At 36.9% G+C, this 22,981-nt stretch overlaps 1 protein-coding gene across 2 annotated transcripts in view; it reads left to right on the forward strand.

Annotated features, from left to right (window-relative positions):
- LOC105394621 overlaps nt 1-22,981 on the forward strand; it is a 65,799-nt gene that overhangs the window by 9,126 nt on the left and 33,692 nt on the right. For both annotated transcript variants that reach the window (XM_038106839.2, XM_038106840.2), the window contains one exon: nt 7,117-7,163. The gene's annotated coding sequence lies outside the window, so the exon portion shown is untranslated. The remainder of the gene's footprint in view (nt 1-7,116; nt 7,164-22,981) is intronic.

Here is a 22,981-nt window from a genome sequence, read left to right on the forward strand (position 1 = left end):
CCAACTTCTTCTTCCAACCCGCACTAGGCCAGCGTGGTAGACTAGGCCTAAAACCCTTCCTTGAAAGGAGATCCGTGCCCCAGCAGTGGGGTCGTGATCGGTAGTGGTGATGAGGTGTAGAACCAGAGTACCTACTTATTATTATTTACTTACATACGTTTTCTGCATTAAATTAAAGCAAGCTTCAGCTGGGCACAATCACACAGTCTCTTAGCCTATTTGCATTCACCTGCGAGAAGTCATCATTAGTTTCTCAAATTGAAATAATTCGTAACATTACATATTACTTAGTACACTTAGAACGAGCGTTCAATACAGTTGTGAAATAACACACAAATGTAGGTACTAAGAAGCTCAAGCGACTTATTATGTACTCTTATCTTCTTTGGTTTATTCTATATAACTCTTTTGAAAATGTATTTAAGTAAATTTAGTTTGTTTACGATATACCTACCTAATAATAATTAGAAATACGCAGCCTTTGCTTATGTAGCTAGGTATAAGTACCAAATCATTTTCTTTTTGGTTAAGTACTTATTGTAAAAATACTATAATTTACTTGAAAAAATATATAAATCCTTAGGTACTATATTGTTCGTGCGGATATATTAAGTATTATGTGGAGAAAAATATTTCAATGTAAATTTCGTCTATATCATGCATAAAAGTATTTTCTATGTACATAATTATATGCCTAGAACTCTACCTACTAGGTACTATCGTACTAATGGGTTTTAAATAACGCATGCGATCCCGCACATTCACCCGAGATCTTCTCATAATCACTTGCACTTCTATCAGTATATTATGTACTCACTAAGTATATTAGGTACTTGTGTATACTTACCTACTTATATACTAGTTACGCAAACATCCGCACTTTCTTGTGAAGTGTGTGAGACTTAGGACTAATCTAGACTTGTACAAGACTTTATTTAAATTATGAGATGCTGACCATGTCTACTTTATATAAAGATTAAAATATATTTATTAATTTATAAAAAAATAATGTTAAGTGTAAATGTTTTACAAAAACTTATATATACCTACGTATTACAAAGAAATTGTAGCTTAAGGTTTTAAAAATATAATATACATTCGTTATATATCCAATAAATAATATGCAATTCTTAAACAAGGGCATAAAGATTACAATTATTCATTACTGGAGCAATAACGTAATGCAATTTCTATTGACCTTTTGCAGCAAATAGCTCGAGCTTTGGAATAATTCAAATAAATAATAGGATAAATTACTTCTCTATACAAATAGTAATTTTATAATCTCTCAGTTTTGCAAGGATCGTACTTGGATGATACAATAAATAATTATTATAATTTTGAGTTTGCGATACTGACCTACATACTGTATTAATCTTATTTGCGTATTTAATTGTGTTAAGGTAGTTAATACGATTCTCTGCAATGTACTGCCCGAGAATCTTTCGGCAAAATGGCTAGGCTATAAGCGAACTGCTGAAAACAACAGAGTACAGGGTACTTACACTTACTGCTGATGATATCCGAGCTATTATTTAACTTAGCCAGCTCATGATTGGTGTATTGTATTGTGTGTGTTTTTGATGAAACTAAGATTATGTTGCCAGTCATAGTAAACAAGAAAAGTTTATAGTAACACTACGGGTGTACTGTCATTTGTCACCATGGCGGGGGACTAGCCGATTAGTTTTCATATATGTATGTACCTATAAATAACTAATATGTATAATGTAAAATTCGTAAGATATTATGTTTTTCAAATTTTTATAAGCAACTCGACATACAAGGTAGTGTAGTAACACAATTACTTGTATAATTAAACCTTTGCATGCGTTCTCAGTCTGGTAAAAACGTAGTGCCGAGTTCCTAGGTAAAGTATGTGTGTGTGTGTGTGTGTGTTGCAAGAGAATAATTAAATACAAGATAAAAACCCTATGTACATGTGTAATCAGGTGTTGTTGATGGCTTAATTTAACTGCTTGGAGTTCACAATAACATAACAGATATGTTACCTACATAATATGTAGTATTTGAAAAAAGGACTTTCATTAAAATTTTGCTGAAATTTAAAAAGTTTAGAACGCAACAAATGGCAAAGTCACATGTTTGCTATAACACACACACACACACACTCACGCCTTGTACTAATGTACTCCCTTGCGGGGTAGGCAGAGGTGCATTGCTGCACCCACTTTTCGCCAGAGTGTTATGTTAGTCCCAATGTAATAGGGGGCGGGCCTATTGCCATTTTACGGGCACATCCAAGACCTGAGAACAAATATCTGTGTTTAAACAAATATCTGCCCCAGCCGGGAATCGAACCCGGGACCATCGGTTCAGTAGTCAGGGTCGCTAACCACTACGCCATTCGGTCGTCAACATGTGGCAAAGTCACATTTTTGTTATAAGTTTTATAAAAGTATACCTACTGTGTCTCTTTGCAGGGTAGGCTCAGGTCCTATTCTGTTTACTTTTTACACTACACTGGTATGACGTGTAAGTACCTATACCTATAAGCGATAGTGTTAAAGACACGTGTTGTACGATCGCTCGGAATCGTAAAAGTCATGGTCAATGGGACCTCTTTGAAAGTAGATCGCGTTGTTTCTCGCGCTTCTTGATACAAGTATATATTGTATATGTTTGCGGCTGTGAAGTCAATGAACAGCCAATGCCATTGATTCTCTTTCTCTACTCCGCAACTACTTATGTGTTGATATGGATTTATTTGCAAGATGCAGAGCGGAATGCCGTTCTGATGATTTGGAAATAAAATAAATTAGAAATGGCGAAAGAAAAACAATAATAACTGTCAGTAAATAACAACGATAATTTCATACGAATTAGTTCAGTCCAAAGATTTGCTATTTTCGAATCTACACGAAGGATCACTTTTACCAAACGCCGTGTTTAATCAAATTTTAAATACATTTTGTACTAGTAGTAGTAACTGACAGACGTATGACAGGCTACTAAATACGTTTAGCGTTTGGTGAAATTCAACCTCCACGTATGGAAAAAACAAATGTCACTTTTGGAACTAACTTGCCTTACATTTTGGACAGTGACAGTTGACGATACGCAACGTTAACGGTGGATCGAAACTTGTGCTCAAGACTCTGGTTAGTTTTTGCTCTGTTTTTGTATGTGCTATCTTGTCCGTTTAATTAATCTAAGGTACCTACATAACTACTAAATAATATTTTTCTCAGCGAGCCCGTGATAACTGCGAGAGCGTCTTGGGTTTGTCACCATAGCGAAAGGATTAGGCCCGGGTCTCCTATTTACTCCGTAGGTCGCGTCAAGTGTCACCGCCGTAGGCCGCGTCACAATGCTCATTATGTCTACGCGCCAACGTCGGCGTGTGAGGGAGACCGCATCAGTACATTTCTATAGTGAGCATCGTGACGCGGCCTACGGCGTGACGCCGGACGCGACCTACGGCGTAAATAGGAGACCAAGGCCTTAGTCAGTCAGATAAGCGTCGTTCTTTGACTGTTCCTGACTGTCATTTCATTGCGGATCCGTGTAATAGCAGATTAATGGCCGACTAAAGATAAAGAAAGACACATGGACAGCAACAACAACAAAAAGAAAAATACAGATTTAAAGAAAAGAAATACGTATACAAAAACAACAAGGACAAAAAAATACAACATGAGACAAAAACAAAAATACAAAACAATAACAGAACGGGTTGTTATCCGGAGTGTCGAAACGGCACCAGCTCAGCATGAGCTGTGGACAGTAAGGCCACAGCGCTGATTTTCAGCTGGCCCTTTTAAGTGACTCAATGTGTACGGCCTCGGGTAGATAAGTCCTCTTCCTGATATTCTGACAGATGCCGGAGCTGTTCACTCTCACACGCTCACTTCCCGTACTCAAAGAATACTCGTCTTAGGACCCGCACTAGGGACAATGGATAAGCCTACTCCAGTTTACTCGGGAGCTAGGCTGGTTGAGCTGAAATGAAGGGGATATGTACAAAGGTTCCACTCGAGAGAGCCACGTACAGGAAATTCACCCCCTATCAGGATAGAATAGAATGGATAAGCCATTTACCAGATCTCAACTCTGGTACCGGAGTGCGCTGCAGCAGAAGAATAGTAGAAGTGGTGGTGGAGGCACAGATCATTGCCATCTTCAACGTCTCGTGATGGCCGCCACGCGAGCCTCGAGGCTACTCTAGATTGACAAAAACAACGAAAGAAATCTGTCACGCAATTGATACGTTTAATACTACGAGATATAGAATAGACGGCCGAATAGTGTAGTGGTTAGTGAACCTGACTGCTATGCCGAAGGTCCCGGGTTCGATTCCCGGCTGGGGCAGATATTTGTTTAAATACAGATATTTGTTTTCTTCGGGTCTTGGAGTTGCCCTAAAATTGCAATAGGCCCGCCCCCTATTAGGGCGCCTTCAAATAAAAGCAGCGCGGCTGCAGCGCTGCTTACATTGGGACTAACATAACACTGGCGAAAAGTGGGTGCAGCAATGAACCTCTGCCTACCCCACAAGGGAGTACATTAGTACAAGGCGCGAGTGTTTATTATTATATTATGTATATACTCAGAATGGAATAGAATACCTCCGAAACCTCTAAGATAGAGTGACCCTCCCGGTGCCACGCGATCCTGCGCCGGCGCCGGCACGCACGATACACTTTCACTCACATTTAGAGGTTATTTGTCCCATTAGCCAGTACTAGTCACTAGCTGTGCTAATAATGATCATCTGATAGTTTTTAGCTGCGCTGTAAATGATACGCTACTTTTTACTTCGCTCGTGAGTTTATCTTTAAATTTAAATAGTTTCTATTTTACGCAAAATTTGAAATGAAATATATATAGTTACATTTATATATGTCATATTTACTTACATATATATCTTCGTCTGCATGACCGAAAATCTAACCCACCAAAAATTGCTTATATGTAGGTACCTACACGTAATTATAATACACTGAACAAGTTAAAGAGCCATCTGATTCATATGTCACTGAAACTTTTTCATTGCTTACGAGTTTAATATCGATACATATCGATCGAGCGATATGTTTATGTCTAAATACTTAACCAAGAAATAATACTTGTCCTCTTATGTAAGTATAACACATAGACCTACAGTATACATTATAATTTGACATCCAACCTCATCAATTGACATCCAGCCGTCTGAGCAATGAAACAATAGTGACAATAAAGAGCTAATTGTCATTTTAACGACTCAACGAGTCAATAGCTCACCTTTCTCCATCACGAATCGATAGTCGAATAGTTGAAACAACACGTTGCGACATGTTGAGGAAGAAACTTCGACGACCTTTGTTGAAATGTGGACGTGTAGAGACGAGACTCTTGTTTAGACTGCATTCATGCTGATCGTGTGTAGAGTATACTAAAGTTAGTGGTTCATATTCATTTATGAACTGTTAATTTTAGCGAAACTGTGACATTAGAACTACTAGTTTTTTCACATCGTAGTAGAGTTAGCCAGTCAGAAATAGCTTATTTTAAAGGATCCTATTTAATAATACCTAATATATTACCAATTTTCCTGCACCTCCTGTATTTTTTATATTCGTGCACTAAATAATTACATAAATAAATATATTAAATAGGATCTATAAAGGCCTTTGTGTGTATTAACTGGTAGAGAATGCTACTAGGATTAAGTACGCCTTTGTACCAATTTACTTTGTGCAATAAAGAATTTAATTATAATATCTACACCCTATTTACAGTCTTTAAAACTGAAAAACATATTATGTTGGATAAAGTAATGTTTCCACCGTATTATGCTCTACTCTACAGGGCTAACAGTAACATATCTCTTCTGATAAATCAGCGCGCGCCACGATCGACCCGAGGTCTCGGAGCCCGCGCGGCCGGAGAAATTCACCACCCTGTGTCATCATTGATGCTGGCAACACACAATTAAAGAATACAGAGTATACTATTTATTTATTTATTTAATCCTTTATAGCGCAAATATAAAAATAAGTTTACAAAGGGACGCCTTAATGCTACAAGCATTTTCTACCAGTCAACCCACAGGAGGTGCAAGAAATTTTTATTATAAGGTGTACTATTGTATTAATTTAAAAACGACGATAGGGCTCGCGACAAATTTACAGCGAAAAGCGCACCTCTGACTACCCCTTTGGGGATTACAGTCACGAGCATAATATGTACCTATGTATTTAAAAAATGCTAGGATTATTGATATCCGGCTCGTAGGACCAATGTTGGGATCTTCTTCCACCAACCCATTTAACGTCTGCATCCTTGCTTACAATAAATTTAATAATACTCAAAAATCGAAAAGTGCTGTTCTGTTCTGCTTCATCAATCAACCTATGTATACAGTCCACTAAGAAGATCCCAACCATTGTAAACATACATAAAGATAAAGTACCTATATACTATTTACTGCACATACAAAAAATAAATAGCACAAATTGGTGGCCATACTACTAAAAGTTATACATATATCTCCTATCTACCACCTCCACGAGAAGGAGATAAAATTGAAGCTTTTTTTACTTAAACCGAATTAGGAATTTTCATCGATATGAAGCTTTCTATATACCTTCCCCATAGTCTTAGAGGAATACCCACAACAATAATTATGTATAATAAATATGAAATACGAGTACTTACCTCATTAGGAAAGTAATTAAAATATGGTCAAGACGTTTAAGCCCACGCGAGTCAAGTTACGAAAACAACGTAGGTTTTTCACAATTATTTTAAAATTTTGCACAATGTAAGCTTATTTGATGGACATCAATGTATGTTTTTGATGGTAACAATATAATTGCTTACATAATGAAAACTAACGAGTAATGAAGCTTAAAACCTACCCACGGCTTGGCAAGGTATTGCAAAAGAGGTCTGTTCTTTACCGATAATTCTTCTTGTAATATAAGACGAAAGGAGAAAATACTGGTAATCATTGTAAACAAAATTCGATTTTTTTACCTTAAAGAATATGTTAAATATGAAACAACTCCTAAGATCTCAGAGAGAGACCCTAGATCCTAAAACAATCACCTATTAATTGTTTACAAACGAGAAGTGTATTTTATTAACTTAATCATTTCTTAATTACAGATCTAACCTCCATTGGCTTTAGGAAACGCAGTTTGGCTGATAATCAGGTAAGCATTTTATACAATACCTACAATACAACAAGCGTTATTGTTTACAAAGAAAAATACACGAAAATATGGGACAGAACACATACAATGGAGTTTTATCTTTCCGATAAAGCTTTGATCTATCTTCATACTTTGTAGACATTCTTAATCTTTATGTTTTTTTCTGAGCATATTAGCGATTATGACTTGACGGGTGTTGAGAGGTTCGCATAAATTATGACGTGAATATTTGACTATAGTTGTATGGTAATCGCTAGCTTAGTAATTACGCATACTTAGCACAACTTATAGGTAAAAAAAAATTGTATGAGTATGTCATTCCCATGAATAATATGGGTTATTTACGAGTTTATGCAGGAATTTTCCGTCTTGGATTTGCAGTGGGAATATCGATATCAAGTAGCCAACAAAACAAGATGATACAGGCCAGGGGGATTACTCTTGCTTAGCGAAAAATCAAGTCTCAGAGAGCTGTCATACGTGATTTCGTTTTCGTAACGCTAGATTAATCCTTCAGGCTATTCTGATCATGGAAAAAGTCTAGGTATTTTCAAGCGTGGCCGACTAGTTGACTGTTATCAGATATAGTAAATACCGCTAATGTACCTACAACGAAAAGCGGTTGGGTTTTGCGAATCACCACTGACAAGTCTGACAACCCCTGAAGGGGTTACAGTCGTGAGCATAGACATAGCAGATAAGATGAGATATTCTTTAGTCAAATAAATGAATCAACATGCCATGTGCCGTCTTCAGCGTCAATTTCCTACTTAGCAGCAGTTCTCATGGCGGCATTGTCTCGAGTTATGTAAATAATTCCGATTAGCAGTGGGAGCCTGGTGTTGTGTAATGAAGACGCGATCCGGATCACATTCTGGTGTAATGAATCTGTGACTGTAGTTTATTTTCTCTATGGCTGTGACGGAAAATGGGTAACGCGATCGGTGACGATCCGTTTTTTGTCGAACCACTGGGATTATGTGGCGGATTGTTGCGAAAATGTGCACAATTCATACATGTTTTTCCTAAAAACACCGTGTAAGTAAGTAATTAATTATTTTTGATCCGCAAAATTTATTTGGTCAGTGAGCGTACGGGAGTTTTTGAGGAGTATATTTTTTTGAAGAGATTTCGGTAAAAAATTTGGATACATTTCAATGATGACCTCTAATGATACTGTTATATTCTGCACATACATGTACCATTTAAATATCAACAAGTCTAGCATTTATTAGGCCACTGCCTTGTTAGTTGGCAAAGGTCTATTGACATTATTTTATTGTCATACAGTTGATTGATAGAGTCCGTATGTCCGCTTACTTTCGGCCATAATAGCCGAATTATTAAGAGTCACTTGGACAAAGTGGTATTAAATTTTGTGTGAAACAGGTTAAAGCGCTAAATGCCACCCAAACCTTTCGTAGGTTCGGGACAGTTATTATGGTTTACACACGCGATTTCAGAGTTAGTCCCATGACAGACCGATCTGGCAAGACCTACCGATTAGGGCCTCAACGGACGGGAGTGGCCAGCGTAGAACAGCTGTTGCGCTTGGCGAAAAATAGAGAGGAGTATGCAGAACTGAGCGTTAACCTCCAGTAGTGGAGAGGCACTAGAAGAAGAAGAAGAAGAAGTGGGGCGCAGTGTATTTTGGAGTGGTTAGCCGAAGACGGCCGAAAGTCCACAGGAATGTGACCTCTACTGATTGGTAATAAGATGTCGGACAGATGTAAAAACTGCGCGGACAAAGTTCCCACGATGCGCTGAGACGTGATTTACTAATGTTTCTTAGTTAAGGTCAAGTTTTCTTATATAAATATATATTTGCCATGAATGATATATTGATCTTACCTGACCAAAATGACCTGAACAACTAGCCATGTTTCGTCAATTCATGTCTGAGCCGTGCAAAACTTATATAACTAAAAAAAAAAAAAACACGCACTCACGCCTTGTACTAATGTACTCCCTTGCGGGGTAGGCAGAGGTACATTGCTGCACCCACTAAAAAAACCAGAGTATTATGTTAGTCCCATGTAATAGGGGGCGGGCCTATTGCCATTTTACGGGCACATCCAAGACCCGAGAACAAATATCTGTGTTTAAACAAATATCTGCCCCAGCCGGGAATCGAACCCGGGACCATCGGCTCAGTAGTCAGGGTCACTAACCACTACGCCATTCGGTCGTCTTATATAACGTAGGGTGCTTAATTTTATTTTCATATAGTAGGCCTTTTCATCTCCGTGAAAAAACCCTCAGCTATGTCTTTTGTTATCGTAAAATTACCCACGTGTAAGTTGAAAAACATGACTGTGCACCTAAGTACCAAATAATTCATAATGTCTAAGCTAAACATGCCATGCCGAGTGGTCAGAAACATTTTAGCAAACCTCCACTTAACAATCCGTTGACCAGACGATCTCTCATCGCTCGCGTGACTGCCCCTACACAACACGCCGTTACCCAGGGGTTACTCTATACTGACGAAAAACGAACGAACGACAGCTGTCGTGCAATCGGCACGTTTAATACAACAAGATAGAGTCGTGGCTCGCGCAGCAGCGTTCCGAAGCTTCGTTTTTTTGTTATGTTAGAGTGCCCTCTGCTCCTACACAACACGTGATGCAACTGTGAAAGTTCAAGGCCGACTCTATTCAGGCTATACCTTTGGGTCTAGTACAGGTTTGATAGTTTGTCAAAAACTATAATAGTTTAAGTTTTCTCGCATACTAAGTGGCTCCTCTAATGGAAACTATCATGAAACTTTTCACGGATAATGTATTCAGATGACAGGGAAAAACGTAAACTTTTTTCGTTTTCATAAATAGCAAAACCCGTACTACTCTGTCCATTATACACTCACGGGCAATGAAAAGGTTCCACTGAGAAAAGCACCAAATTACTTCTAAACGGAAAAGGCTAGCTTAATGGCGCCTTCTGCAACATTCAAGTACATTTATCAGAGCATCAGGATATTACCAACTAAAATCGGTAATATTTTGTTACAATTTTATTTTATTAATTTTGTATTGCATTGCGTGTAAGAATTACCATTATATTGTATTTGGAATTAAGTACCGTAATTGTAGATGTTAATTGAGATTTAAAATTTAATTTAATGAATGATGTCATCATCATCATCATCAGCCAATAATCATCCACTGCTGGACATAGGCCTCTCCCAAGGAGCACCACAACACTCGGTCCTCGGCCTTCCTCATCCAACCACTACCCGCCACCCGCCTAAGGTCGTCAGTCCAGCGGGCAGGAGGGCGTCCCACGCTGCGTTTGCCTGTTCGTGGTCTCCACTCGAGAACTCGTCTACCCCAACGGTTATCGGTTCTTCGGCAGATATGACCAGCCCACTGCCACTTCAGCTTGCATATTTTGACAGCTATGTCGGTAACCTTAGTCCTCTGACGGATAACCTCATTTCTGATACGATCCATCAGAGAAACCCCAAGCATAGCTCTCTCCATAGCACGCTGAGCGACTTTAAATCGGTGGACCAGTCCTACCGTCAGTGTCCACGTCTCTGCACCATACGTCATCACTGGCAGGACGCACTGGTCGAAGACTTTTGTCTTCAGGCTCTGAGGAATGGCCGAGGAGAATATGTGACGAAGTTTCCCGAATGCAGCCCAACCCAGTTGGATGCGCCTTGCAGCCTCCTTGTCGAAGTTGCTTCTGCCTAGCCGAATAGTCTGCCCGAGGTAGACATATTCTTGCACAACTTCGAGTGTCGCCTCACCAACGGCGACCGGCTCCGGTTTGATGTGAGCATTGTACATGACTTTCGTCTTGTCCAAGTTTATTCCGAGGCCTACACGTCGGGAAGCAGCATTTAGGCCACTTAGCATCCAGCTGAGTTCCTGCAGAGATTCTGCCATAATAACGATGTCGTCCGCGAAGCGGAGGTGTGACATGTACTCGCCATTTATACATATGCCATGTCCTTTCCAGTCCAACGTCTTAAAGACATCTTCCAATGCATTGGTGAACAGTTTCGGAGATATCACATCCCCCTGTCTCACTCCACGTTGCAGTTGGATAGGTCTTGTCTTGTGGTCCTGTACTTGGACAGTCATAGTAGCGGCATTGTACAGACATCTCAACACCTCGATATAGCGCCAATCGATTTGGCATCTCTGCAAGGATTCCAAAACTGCCCAGGTCTCGATGGAGTCGAAGGCTTTTTCATAGTCCACAAAGGCTAGACACAGAGGCTGATTATACTCTTCGGTCTTCTGAATAATCTGCCTTACTGTGTGGATGTGGTCTATTGTACTAAAGCCTTTTCGAAACCCAGCCTGCTCTGGGGGCTGAAACTCGTCTAACTTTTGGGCAAGACGGTTCGTGATAACCCTTGAGAACAGCTTGTATACATGGCTTAAAAGCGAGATCGGTCTATAGTTCTTCAGAAGGGTTTTGTCACCCTTCTTAAAGAACAATACCACGACGCTCTCAGACCATGCCTCCGGTGTAATGTCATTGTGAAGAACCGAATTGAAGAGCCTCTGGAGCTGTTCGAGGATTGCAATACCTCCAGCTTTCAGAAGCTCTGTAGTAATTCCGTCTTCACCCGGAGCCTTGTTGTTTTTAAGCTGCTCAAGGGCTATCCTAATCTCACCTATGTTGACGTCATGAATGATGTGGGTACCTATAATTGATATGCATGTATAGACTTAAGTATATTTGTAAATGTTAATAAGATGATTTTATGTGCATGTTGTTGGTACTCCAAAGTAAATAAATAAATAAATTTTAAATTAAATCTTTGAAAAAATTGGGGTCGTTTGTTGTCGGAATTTTGAAAGTGGAACTTTTTCATTGCCCGGCAGTGTATTATTGGTTTTTGACATTCAAAATCCCATACATATTTGATGACTGCAAAGGAAAACCAACTTTACTTACCAGACGTAAGGAAACGTCAAAAATACAATAACATAGTGGAAGCTCTATAGAGGCTCTTATTATTCGCCAAAATTCGGTTCGGAGAGTTTTCATGCTATCACTTCGTTTTATTAAATGAAATAGAGTCGTGTTTAGCGCAGCATCGGTCTGATATTTAATTTTTTGCAAACTAGAGTGCAATAAAAAAATATAAGAATATGGGAAAACATGTTTCACGAAGAAGTGAATGGTTTGATAGGTATATAATATATTATTGTGTCAAGTGCGAGTTAGACTCATGCACTATCAATAAATACCTAGTATATTTTTATTGTGTCTGTCGAATTTCGATGTCGATGAATGATAAAGTCAAACCCTACTCTACTTAGACTTAATAGTTTTCGACTTAAAAGGCCGTGACATACAGACGCCTTAACAGTTAACCATGTACGACGAAAGTTTAAGGGTTCCGTTTTTAACTCTGCGACTATGGAACCCTAAAAACGATCTTCCACACGTCAATACCGATCGCTACAAGATGTAATTACCGTGACACGTCTCGTCAATGACCACTTTCTCTGCTGACTGCTGACTGATGATCAGAGTCAGCGACTGACTAATGACTGCCGCCCACAGCATTCGTGATCTTTGTTACAAAGGAGACGCCTTATTGGATGTTTAAACTATTTGGAAGATTGTTGATAGGTCGAGGCCGTGGGATTAGCCGTGTTTTTTTATCCTAACTAATATTATAAATGCGAAAGTAACTGTGTCTGTCTGTCTGTCTGTTACTCTTTCACGCCAAAACTACTGAACGGATTTGAATGAAATTTGGTATACATATGGTCTAGACCCTGAGAAAGAACATAGGCTATTTTTTATCCCGGAATTCCCACAGGATTTTTTTTTAAGGCGAATCGAATCTCGCGGGAACAGCTAGTTATCCATACGAGCACTTTATAACTAATTCTAATGACAACCAACCACTCTTTCTCAAATCTCAAGATGATACTACCTAAAACCTACATACATTTTAATTACTTATTGTTCTTTCATCATTTTTAACCATCTTTTTGACACCTTCCATTAACCTATAACTTCAATGTTTGACCGATAAAACAGATTGACATTATTGAAGATATTGCATCGGCATCGATGTCATTACTTAACACAACACGCCAAAATGTTAAACACTCAATTACCGAAAACAAATGAACATCAATTAAGTTATGGACTGTGTCAAAATACGACAAGTTATTTAAAAATGGAATAAATAAAGTTCGTTGACATTTATTATACATTGTACAGAATATTTAAATTGTGACCTATACTCAACAGTTATAATGTAAAATTAACTGGAGCTTTTTACGGAATTTTGAAAAGTCATTGAGTATAGACCAGTAATCGTGAAATAAGTAGTTTGGTTGCATCAAGTAAACGCTTGTTGTTGTTGTATGTATGTAAGTACAACAATATTTACATCATTGTTGTTTATTAACCTTGTGATCAACTTTTATTTCCCAGTTTATTTAGGTACTGTAGATAGATTTTATAGTCTTCCTATAGTGTATTATCAAAAATCTATATTGGGATATTATTTTGATTCAGTATAACTTTAAATTTGATCCTTGTTAAATTGTTTTGCTTCTCACAAAACTAGAGTAGCAAGACTTCAGTTCTTTGGTCTTATACTTACTAAATTTCGAAATGGTTAAAATTATTGTATAGATAATATGATAGATATCTACCAAGAACAATCTCATTAGCATGGCACATGTCAGTAACTCGGCTCACACGACAATCTATCACAAATGCATATCTAATACACGGCTGTAAATGTCATATTCCCATGCAATGTTTTGTGACGGACAATCGACTGGCTTGCTCGAAATAAATTATAAATCTTTTGGTATTTATTAGTTGGCTATAGTAAAAAAAGAGTTTTATCCGCTGTATTAAATACCTACATTATACCTACATGCATAAGAAAGAATATTAGAACGCGAAATATCTGTTCTTATTATTCTTAATGTTTTTTGTTTTAAGAAAGATTGTGATAGTAAATTATTTTTAACCAGTTAAGTAATTATATCGGACATACTCTCCCATAAAAAATAGTGATTTGACTATTATCAACGCTTCCATTTTGGCGTTAAAATCTCAGAACACACACACGGAATACTCAATACAATCTTCAAACTTATAACAATACAATAAAAACTGAAAGCAATGAACTATTACATACTACTGTAGCGTCACTAAGTGGTGAATAACGGTACGCGACCTTGACTTTTGAAACCGGTATCGGTCTGTACCGGTAGCATTACAGGGTATTGCAAATTGTATTGTAATCAGAAGGGTTATTATGTAGGTATGTATATTTGCAATAAAATTGTTAGCTTATCGATGATAATCGTGCAATAATTTGCTGACAAACGTCAGGTTTAGTGCCAATTTCTCCATAGTGGGTTAGAACATAATCAGGGATTATTGCTTGACTTTTGACACATCTGTCAAGAATTTAATATGGAGATGACGTATAATTGATCAACCTTTCCCTGGTTACGATCTAACCGCTATGGAGAGGTTGGCATTAGTGATCACACTGAAATTGTGAAAGACAATAATGTCAATTCATAATTTTTCTACAGGGTAGTCAAAAACTTAAAAGTTTCAATTTTGAGAGGGCTATGCCGTATACTCTTTTTATAATCATTAGAATATCAATGAGTATCATGTAATAATATTACCGAAAGAAAGTTTAAAATTTCAGCTTCATTTCGCACAGAGACTTTACTTTTCATGTATTAAAATTCTTCATTCATGTTCCAAAACGATCGAATAAATCCTTTTTAAAACATATTTTACTCACATTGTTGGTTCATAATTCGATGCAGCTTACAATATGAAGTGCTCCAAATTTATAAGATGTCTCAAAAAGGCAAGGATAATGTGGCATTACTCCGTCTGAGAACGTAACCTTATACACACTACGTGTCGCGAGCACTTGTTTTTTGTTTTGTTTAAAGGTACAAAGTGATGTAGGTATTATGTATTTGTTATGTTGCAAAAATAAACAGCTGTTTCAAACAAGGTACTAAACGTATGAAACAGTTTTTTTGGGATTTTGGAAGAGGTTCTATAATTAAAGTATCTCATTTGAGAGGTGCATTTTTTATTTATTTTTTGCTTATATTTACTGTGTAGTTAGATAATAATTACATAAATTAAACTACATATATTCCTTGAGTAAGTATACTGTACCCGTTTTATATCTCTAGTCCATCCATCCAAAGGTTGTCTGGAAGAGATGGCTGTAAGCGATAAGACCGCCTTTTGTACCCTAGTTAAGTTTCTATGTAAAATGAATGTTAATTATTTCTTGGTGTACAAATAAAGAGTACTACTCTATGTATCTATCTACATTAACCTTCCAACGGGCGTCACTGATAAATAAATTTAATTTAGATAATTGAACAGTCTTATAAATCGCAACAAACAACTTAAACTGTACCTGTTACTGTATGAATTACGCGATAACTCAATTGAAGTATACATGCGCTTATAACATCCATAATCTCACACCTGCCTCTATACAAACTCATGTAAATTCTATACATACATAGCTACACGAATTCTCGGTGTCCCAAATATCTTCGAAACGAACAATAGACATTTCTCACGTTCAACATTTTTAATTGACCCTCTTATATAAGAAGATTCGCGTGACTTAGCTTGAGCTTCGATGATACGTGTAACACACATACCAAACAACTTGTGTGACACAATGTTGTGTTAATGTAGGTATGCATGGAGTCCCGGGTTTGTTACCCGTTGTATATTATTTGAACTAAGATGTTTCTTCTCTCGAGTTTAAAATATCACCGAATGATGAAAATTCCTAGTTGAATATTTTTTTGTATTACATTTAGAATATACTTACCCAACAACACGGATAAAAAAAAATGCAGCAATTAACATAACACAAGGGATTTGAGGACAAGCCGTGAGTGTGTGTGTGTGTGTAATTTTAGTAATCTTCCATTGGTACTAAGCTAGGGCTATAAGTTTTCATGACATGACTGTATGATGATCATCATGATAAAATGTTATGTGACCAATGTGATACATTCCATAATTGGTACACATTCTATTAAAGTCTGCCAAAATTTCAAAATATTTCTATAAGTATTCAGATAATTACAAAATGGATTAGACGAGATCTTTTCGCTTCATAAAAGGCAAGCGATTGTCTTTTAAAACGCATCAATAACAAAAGCAACGAAATATGGACACACACAATAAACTTTAATGTTTTGTAGACTTGTTTGGTATGATAAATGGAAAGTAATCGTCTAATACTGACCTATTTATATAAGTTGTACCTATTTATTATCTAATCCATATTTAAAGATATATTTTAAACAAAGCTTTTTGATCGATTCAGTAGCAAGATCCATGGGCTAGGTAGGTACTGAGGTTTTGAATATATGACATTTTATCAATGTACACAATCAACCAAAGAAACCTGCATCAAATTCATATTCACACACAGCGCACTCATGACTCCGATAACATAAGACTGTCAGAACGTCATACACAAAGTCATATAATAATGTTATCACTTAAACCCACTGAGCAATTAACGTGTCTATAATTTCGACAGTAATCGTCCTTTAACTTTACCTTAATTAGGTAAAATGTAGCAAAAACTATATAGACTGATACAGTCACACACACATGGTATACATGTCGGCCAATCCCGTATGGTACCTTGACACCTATGAAATAACTCGAAAGAATTTTATAAATAAACAAAGACTTGTAATTTTGTAATATTATTTTCACACAGTGGCGACCTCTGGGGGCACAACTATTGTTTTATACTAATTACGTCTAATTATTGTGATTCAGAGTTTAAATTATGTTATAACTGGCTTGCTGGTGTAGTTCTAGTCATATTTATGTCGCTTTTATGAAGTTTTAAGTTCATGTTTAAAGTATTTATTATGATAATGTTCCATAGCGTAACAAAAGGGACAAATATAGCCTGTTTACTAATTGTTATGTTTTATAGATGCTACATTTCTGTTACAATTTATATAAAATAGAATACTTATTTAATTTGTAGGTTAAATAGTTTTAAATATTAGCACGTCCAAAGTTCTGCTCCTGTGATTTATCATCTATGGATATTGGATAGGTAATACGTATTTATATAATTAGGTATTTAATATTTAGTATACGGTGAGGGGTTAACATTTAAATAACGTAGATATATTGCGTCCCTGAGTCGTGGTTGTAGAGCTAGACCTCATTGAATAGATATCGATCAATAACTTCAGTGAAGTGTAAAATAATTGTATGTTTGTTTGTTTACACGATCTTGATATTTCGCTAATTATGGTTTCGGTTAAAGATTACTACTTATGGTGTGTTTTCCGGATGTTCCTTTAATAAGATTGTACTTAATTGAGCTGAAACTTTTATAATATGAAACATAAACTCATGTTTTAGTGAAATGTGTTAAATTTCAATAATTATTTACTTCTCTCATTGCGTAACAAGTAAATGCTAACCTGCTATCTACGCATAAATAAAAAATATTATTTAGATCGATTTACTTCACCTTTTTATCTTTCGAAAGGCTTTTAGTAGGTATAGTGGAAATTTACCGCTCAGCACCAGACCACTCTGGTCCATCGAATTTTAAATATTGTCATTATTGTTGACCACATCACGTCTCTATTGCATAACCGATCAGCTACAGAGTCTGTTTACATCCAAAATAGCACTAATATAGTTTCTACTGCCATCGACATAACGACTGCATAATACAGAGGTCTATGAAGCAGTAATTTTGTTTTAGGAAGACGAGTGTGTTTATGATTCGAGCGTAATGGTTCCGTTGTAGGTCTAAAGTCGATGAAATATGGTCTGATTTAGATTGCAGCTGTAAGTAATGGTCAGGACGGTATGGCACAGATCTTGTCATATAATTGGGGGGTAATTTTTGACAGATCGTGACGGATGAAAGTGCGGTGAACTGCGGTGAATTGATAGACGAGTGGCGCCCCCCACAGACGGGGACCAGCTGATGATTTCTGATCATTAAGTCATTCGTGAGTCGGGTTTCTTTTTGCAGGATATTGACGTAGTCATTAAAAATATAAGGTAAGTACGTATAGTGGTACTTAATTGTATAGAAATTGAATTGAATAATGTAACCTTTCAAGGCAACGCTTGTGTATTTAGTAAATAAGTATACAGTATACAAACTACTTAACTACTTTTCTTTGAATGAATTTACACAAATTGTCATTGACATTCATCATGATTAAAACTCACTAAAATCGCAGATAACATGATCTCAGCTAGCACTTAAAAATAACATTTGAATGTCGATATTTAAACTTATCTGCTCGCCGTTAGCCTTAAACTTAACACATGTCGAATACAAGACGAAGCAAATTAATATGTACTGAAGTGACTTTTGTAAATACGAGTAACCTTTTAATGATTTAAAACAATATGTCTGGTGCAAGGCCATAAGCAAATCAACGATTAACTAAAGGTTTTTTTTTTGTTGAACTTTACACCATTATGGTGGTTTATTAACATTAAGATATTTTATCTATGCTGTTTTAAACTGTCATCTCAAAACACAGGTCCGTAAAATATGTATTACATTTTCAGATTGTTTCTGTGTATATTTCTGTTTGTAGCCATTAGCTTATTGTAGCTCACTATAAATAAATAAATAAATAAATGTTTTTATTGGCACTAAAAGGTTTACATTTTTGTATCTTAATCTATTTCATAACTGAGTTAATAAAGGTACATTGACTTAATTATAAAACTACAATCTGGTTCAATGGCATTTGTTTTTGTTTATTTTTTACATAATTTAGATCTTTTACCTAATATTTTATTGAAATCGTTACAGTTACAGCCTTTACATACACAGACGTTTTGTCATGGAAAAAAACTGTCGTACATCATAGAAAATGCTTTTATCATTAAGTCCCTTTTTTGTACACCTATATCTCATATTTGTTAAATAAATGAACAATTACATTCAACATAAACATTCAATATTATTTATTTTTTTGCAGCGACAAACATCATTACGTATTCACACTAACTTGAAAGTTTTAGATTTAGATACATCTTATTTGCCATAATAGGTCGTCCTTGAAGCAGTGCTAGACTTTTACTTCACCTGTGTAGCGATGGGCCGAGTGAATCGAGAGGCGAGTACTCAAATTAACCTTAATCGATCGAATAATCGAGTTAATGTCGATGTGGGAGGCACAGCGACCAACTGGAGCAGTGAATATAATCTAGCCCAATCTAGGTGTAGGGTGTACGTATTCTATCAATCCTGGTTGGTTTTTATGTACGGTTGCCGGCGCCTAAAAGTATACAGGTGGAGTTTTTAAAATAGCGATTCCTGATGATGAAGGGACCAGCTGCATCTGTTATAAATCCGGGGACGTGTTGTGTGTGATGGGTGTAGCAGTGGTGTTTACGTGGATGTGCTTGAGCAGCATGTGAGCTTGAGATCGCTATTTTAAAAACTCCGCCTGTATACCTTTAGGCGCAGGCGACCGTACATAGAAGTTTATAAACAAGCAAGCGAGCAACCAGTTTGATTTTCATAAAGCTAGAGAGAGCTGAGCTTTCGATAAAGGTTCCTATTTTTCGGTGACATATGGAACTTTTATAGCAGATGGAAGTTTTTCATTGATCTATTTGTTTGTGTTTACCGTAACAACAGTTTTTTCACACGTAGATATAAACATCATCTCACATACATACATACATCACGACCCATCAAGTCCCCACTGCTGGGGCACTGGTCTCCTTCCAATGAAGGAAGGGTTTAGGCCTAGTCCACCACGCTGGCCCAGTGCGGGTTGGTGGACCCCAACACAAGCAAGCTTGTGCTGAGAGAGTTGTCGGGTAAGTGGGCAACCCGACTGTCAAGATGTTTTCAAGCTGCCCGAAGGCCTCTCTATTAGGCTTAACGACTGCTGCCGAAGCATCATCACACATCCAAATGAAATACTCATCGAACAACATCAATACGCCCCAAACAATCAATCTGCACGCGGCTGGGAACCGAACCTGCGACCTTGTCCCGCTGAGAACTCCGCTATCGGAACATCTAAATTCGTTATTAACGACGTATCCGTTACTACCATTTCGTAAGCGTTCAAACTCCTTGACGAAGGTCAGTGCTTTGATATTGGAACTCTTCGTTACTGGGTGAGGTTCTCATCCATGACGACCGACTGGCGCAGTGGTTGACTGTGACTGCTGTGCCGAGGGTCCTGGTTCGATCCTCGACCGGGGAAAATATTTGTTAAGAGACAAGGGTGCGTATTGCGACGTATAAAAACGAAATGTATAATTTCACATTAATAACGTTCACAACATATAATGAACGTTACGTATAACAACAAAATCTATATTTTCATAAGGTATAAGATTCAATTGGTATAACGTACATTTTATATAATATCAAAATATATAATACTTACGAGGACTAATATCAATTCGTATAACATACATTACGTATATCGTTTAAAATATATACTATCATTTAGTATAAAGTTAAGTATTACAACACCCAGGCCTGCTACTCCAGTTTACTCGGGAGCTAGGCTGGCTGAGCTGAAATCAAGGGGATATGTACAAAGGTTCCACTCGAGAGAGCCACGTACAGGAACTTCACCCCCTATGAGAATAGAATAGAATAGAATAGTATAAAGTTCATAAAACATACTAACATAGAATAACATAATCTGTGTTTAATTACACACACCGTCAAACCCCTTAGCACCAAAACCTAAAGATAGGTGCGACGACGAGCAAAGCGAGGAGGAGCGTGTTAGGTGCACATGTTCGTCGAAACCAAAGCGGAGCGCAGCGAAGCGGAGCGGAGCGTCTGCCCACATAGCGTCAATAATAATAATAATGTCAAACCCCTTAGCACCAAAACCTAAATATAGGTGCGACGACGAGCAAAGCGAGGAGGAGCGTGTTAGGTGCACATGTTCGTCGAAACCAAAGCGGAGCGCAGCGAAGCGGAGCGGAGCGTTCCCCCCACATAACATCAATAATAATGAAAATACGATACGACAATCTTTTATACTTTTTGTGCATTATACATTATGATAATTATATCCGTTGTAGAATATATGTTATAAACGTTATATATTATAAACGTTATGCATTTTAATCGTTATATCAATTGAAATTATACTTTTTGAACCTTATTCTTTACGAAATTATGTATTTAGTAATTATGCCTTTCGTTTGTTATGCACAGTGATCGTTATACTTAATAAATTTATATCATATGGGCGTATACCTTGTGAATGTTATACCATTCGTTTTTATACCTCGTATTACTTACCCAAGAGACAAAATAGTGGCCTTGTTGCTAATATGGAATAAAAAATTATACAGTGAAATTAAATCCTAAAAACACGGGAATGGCATTATTCTATTTTAAGACTGTAGTACATTTTATTATAGGGGCCACACAATTGTAGTTTAAAAATTTGAAATTGTAAGTTCTGCTAACCCGTTGATGTCTTTTGTATAGAAGAAGTGTCAAGAGCACAATATAATGACAAAACTCTTTGGTATTTGAATTTTTACTTAATAATTATTAATCTAATTGTGTTTTTTTCTTTTTTAGGTACTTACGTTGTGATTTACGGTCAGTTCTGTATCCTACTAAAATTATAAACGTGAAAGTTTGTAAGTATCGATGCATGAATGTGTATTAATCTTTCAAGAGAAAACGGCTGAACCATATTTGATGAAACTTTACATTCACGAAGCTTGGAGACACCTTCAATTAGAACTATGTTTCAGAAAACCCCACTGAACTACACTGACTAGTATTGCCAAATAGGGAATTGAACCAGGCACAATCAATTCTACCTTAACTTAGCACTACACTTCAATACACGGCCTTAAAAATGTACAGCTAACTGCATCAGTTCTCTACCAAATACCTACTTTGTATTTCAAGTACGTATACCATCTAGACTCTAGACATAGGTAGATTCGAAAACGAATTGTACTCACTAGAACATCGTGCTCACAAGTATCGATAAATCAATACGAAAATAGACAGCAAATTGCTTTATCATCCGCTCGATCCGATGTTTATTTAAGACATTTCATTTAGATGCAGCGTGCCCTTAAGTAGAGATATCATTTGAAATACCTTTTGTGGTCGAATTATTAGTATAAGTACTTGCAGATTTCTTTGGTTTTTCCCGTGGGAAGTTTAACCTATGTAAAATTTGTTTTATATTATTTAAAAAAACAATTAGGTTAATTTATATTATAACCTTGAATAAATGACTGTTTTAAACTTATATAAATATATTAAGTATGCATCTTATGTATGTGTAGGTATAACTTTAATTCACGTAAGTATAACTTAGAACCCTTATTTTGAAACCTGAAACAGAGGAAAAGCCCTCTGTTACTATAATACCTAAGTATGTATAAATAATTACACATGAATATTTAAAAGTACTAAAAGATGCTTAAGTCCCGCGATGCGGTCACAACAAGCGAATATAGGTTGATCGTAATCCCACATAAGAAGATTCCAAAATCGATAAGCTTGTTACATGATATTTATATCACGGCTCATTTTATACCGAGCGTAATCACGAACAGAGAAACAAATGAAGATTACAGTCAACGCTGTTCCCAAAGACCAGAAACAGCACTGTTGCAGACATACGTCTCTTTCTAACTCGTATAAGTGAAGAAGGTGTGAAAGAGTAAAGATGTGTGGTGGCGTGTGTTTGCGATGAGCAGCAAGTGGGTTCAGATTGAGGAAGCACAGTGCAGCCACTAAAAAGCAAACTCGGTCGTGTGAACCC

This window comes from Plutella xylostella, chromosome 7 (assembly GCF_932276165.1).
Source record: "Plutella xylostella chromosome 7, ilPluXylo3.1, whole genome shotgun sequence".
NCBI classification, from domain to species: Eukaryota; Metazoa; Arthropoda; class Insecta; order Lepidoptera; family Plutellidae; genus Plutella; species Plutella xylostella.